The sequence below is a fragment of the Falco peregrinus genome, chromosome 1, assembly GCF_023634155.1.
Source record: "Falco peregrinus isolate bFalPer1 chromosome 1, bFalPer1.pri, whole genome shotgun sequence".
Taxonomy (NCBI): Eukaryota; Metazoa; Chordata; class Aves; order Falconiformes; family Falconidae; genus Falco; species Falco peregrinus.
The window spans coordinates 126835187-126838960 of NC_073721.1; positions in this window are offsets into that span (position 1 = coordinate 126835187).

A 3774-nucleotide genomic window follows, 5' to 3' on the forward strand; every position below is an offset into this window, starting at 1 on the left:
AAACAAGGCAAGGATGCACCCAGCCCTGCACACCCCACGGCACAGGAAATCACCCGCAGATCGGAGCAAAGGAAGGAAAAAGGCGAAACAATGCGGGGGGCAGGACACACCGCTGAAATGCCGGCTGCTGCGCAGCACTGCCTTCCAGCTGCAGAGCTGGGGTCACCTTCAGAGGCACAGTTAATAAATTGCTGCTTATTGACAACCTCCTAAATAAAATCATTTTCCACGTGTAAAAGCACCTTCTGCAGGAGGGAAAAGGCCAGTTAAGCTCCCCCAGGCTCGGTCGCTCCATGCTGTGTGCCGGGAGGGAGGCAGGGGCTCTTCCCAGTCTGCTCAGCATGGGGCTTGTGGTGCCCTGCTGCCAAAGGCCCCCCTGCCAGGCCACCGTGTTTGGGCTCCAGCACTCTACACTTGAAAACATTTAACTTCCTTCTCCACAAACTCCAAAACCGCAGCTGCTCCAGCGAGTACAACCCTGTCTGTGGCACTAAGGCACACAAAGCTCTGGCCCCATGAGTGCACGCAGCCTCCCTAGGATCAGCCAGAGGGCTCCGAGTTCGCCATCCACCTCTCCAGGGATACACGGACCAGACAGACATGGATACCGGCACAGCCCTGATCACTCACTCTTCCCCATACCTACCTCAAAAGAGACTCAGCTAACCAGGGGGATGAGTCCCTGTCAGTGGTCTGGCCTTGGAGCTGCGAGGTCACTGCGCCTTGGGACAGGACACGTGCCCCACACTGTTTGGAGCAGAGGGGGCTGTTATTCAAGTGGGTACAAGGCATGTGTTTTAACCCTCCACCTTGAGAGAGACACAGCCTGTATTTCAGCCAGGCTTTAACTCTGAGCTTCGAGCTTCATGTGAAATTGCTGCCTGAAAGCAAACAACTAATGACTCAGGCCAGAACGAGTTCACCCTTCCCAGGAGGGGCTGTAAGGAGCAGAGGCTTCCCAGCTCAGAAGGGCAACACGGCACCAGGCGCATCCCCTCCGTGGGGAGGCCAAGCACCACAGGAGCAAAGCCCTGGGAACCTTCCACTCCTGCAGCAAAAATGTGTCTTACCTGAAACACCCTGAACCGGGGACACAGGGACAGTGCTGCAGTGCTCACGAAGCCTCAGTGCTGGCCCAGCCTCCAACTGGCTGCTCGCCTTGCTTCCCCGCGCAGCAACTTGCTGCACCACACGCAAATGCACCTGTAAAAAAACCCCATCTAATAATTTCTCAGGAGTTGTGCACAGAAGCAGCAAAAGGAGGAACAACCCCTCCAACCCTGACCGTTCTGCGAAAGCACAGCAGGCTCCCTCCGTGCGAGGGGACCACAGCTCTGTGACCCTCCTGGGCTACAGGCCTTGCCTAGGTGGGCTGCGGGATGGCACCCCCAGCCCCCTCTCCCACCCTCACGCTGGCCATCCTGCTCTTGGTTTTCCAAGAGTTTTACCCAAGTAACAACTGAAGGATCACCAGAAGGATCCACCCAGGTCTCAGGTACAAACGCTGTTCTACCAACATGAGCATGCCGACAGCAAAAGGTTGTTTTCACTCTCGGGGCAGTCTGGCAAACGATAAACCCATTGTTCAGGCTCAGAACACAGTCTTGGCTCTTCGTCTGGGTCATGGCCATGATGAATAAAGAGCAGTAGCTAATTAGCCTCATGAAGCTGTTCATTAAACGCTGAGAAGAGGGCACAGTGATTCTAACAATACCGGGCAGCGAGTGGAGCGCACATCTCACACCCACCTGCATCTGGAGCCGTGTGCTCCAGAGCTTCTGCTCCCACCAGCCCGGAGCTGGGCGAGGGAGCCCCCAGCCCCCGTGGCAGCTCCCAGCCTTCGTGCCTGCCCTACACTTCCCTGGGTGGATTCCTGCACTCCCCTGGGTGGATTCCTGCGGGTAGGAATCTGCCTCGGAAGCAGTGCAGCTGCTCCCCAGCGCTGCCCCAGTTTCCATGGCAACTTCCACTCACATCATTGCTCAATATTGTTCTTTTCCATTTAACAAGAGACCCCTGGTGCTCTTTTAAATAGTTCATTATGGTCTGTGTTCCAGCAGCCCATCCCTCAGCCAGCACCGCCCTGTACAAAAACAATCAATTTTGCACTGTTTGTGCCTGGGTACAGAGGCAGGCGGAAGAGGGTGGGACATAGCCCTGCTGGAATCTTGTCCAGGCACCCCCCTCAAGAGCCAACCACCAAGAATTTGAGGCTGCTCCCACCCTCCCTGGGCCCAGGCCAGCCCATTCCCACCTCTACACGCAGGCAGTCGCCCTGGGTAGGGTGCACCCCGCGTTCAGGGCAGTGCGTGGGTGCGGGACCCTGCGAGGCAGCCGGTGCAGACTCACACCCGCCAGCACCGGAGCAGCCCTGTGGCAGAATGGTGCTCAGATCCCCAGACGCTGTGGTTTCCTGCCATAACAGCTGTGATTAAAACCTGGTATTTTGCCTAGAAATAGCTACTTAGACCACAGCCAAGTCATGCAGTGCTTTTAATAGACGTGACCAAAGACCTCATTCATCTTCCCCATAGACACCCCAAAGAGCGCTGCACTCCTGGCACAGGGGTGCAGCACGCGTGTGAGATGGGGTTTAATGCTTTGCTGTCTGCGGGAGATGAAGCCACTTCTCGGGGAGCTCCAGAGCCTGTCCTGCAGATGCCGACTCACAGTAAGAAAGCAAACCCGACGTACTGAATTCGGTCCAGCAGACTTCCCTTCTTACTGCGTTGGGAATTACCTTCTCAGTAATGAAGCGTGCAGGCACATGGTTTACAGAGAGGAGTTACTGTAAAATTGACCTAAATGAGCCATTACAGAAGATTTTCTTAATAGGCCTAAGGGCAGGAGAAGACTTAGAAGATCTAAACAGGACATGGCTCCCAGACAGAGTTTAGCTGAGAGGGCTGGAATAGCAAGTTCCTACCTTCACGGTGCCTGAGCACAGACAAGCTGCCTTGGGAAATACAGAGGGAAGCAAGGAAAAGAAACAAAATCTAGACAGGACAGACTTACACAATAGTGTAATCTGTGTAACTGTGCAGCTCGGAGCCAATTCCATTAGTGACCTTCCCAGAAAAAGTGCATAAGCTTGCAGGGAACTTGCAACATCCTGAAGAGAGATAAGCTTTACATGCCTGATCCAGAGAGGTCAAAGCCAAGTACAACACAAATCTGCCCATGAAAATAAGAAACAAGGCACCTTTGCAGCGTCAGACCCTCTTTCCTGTCCGCATTTGTTCACATTTCTCTTAAAAGCATTTCTTAACCACCTACTTGGGCTTTGGCCACAGTGATTTTTACAATGGCACTGAGAGAAGAACCAGGAGCACAAGAAGTTGTAACAACTTCCAGACACACATTAAAAACAGCAACCTGACGGAGCGGTGCAACTCACAGCACACCTCGCAGCCCTCCAGTTTACCATTTAAGATGCTGCTGTGCATATAAAATTGAATTAGAGTAGGAAGGTGATTAACAGAAGCCAGGCAAAGTGTGCTCCCAGGGCTCAGGCTTCTAAGAAGCAGCCTTTCAAGAATTCTGTATTATCACTACTTACAGACTATATAATGAACCCAGAGAAAGAGAATCCACTTCACCCACTGGAACTGGATGCATGGGGGTTAACTAGGAGTCCTTCAAATTAAAAAGAAACACAGCATTTCCAAGTTAATATTGCAGAACTTTATGCTACACTTAATACACGTAGATCATACTTGATAAGACACCGTCATAAAGTAGCGACTGATGCAAATACAAATATTAGAAACAATA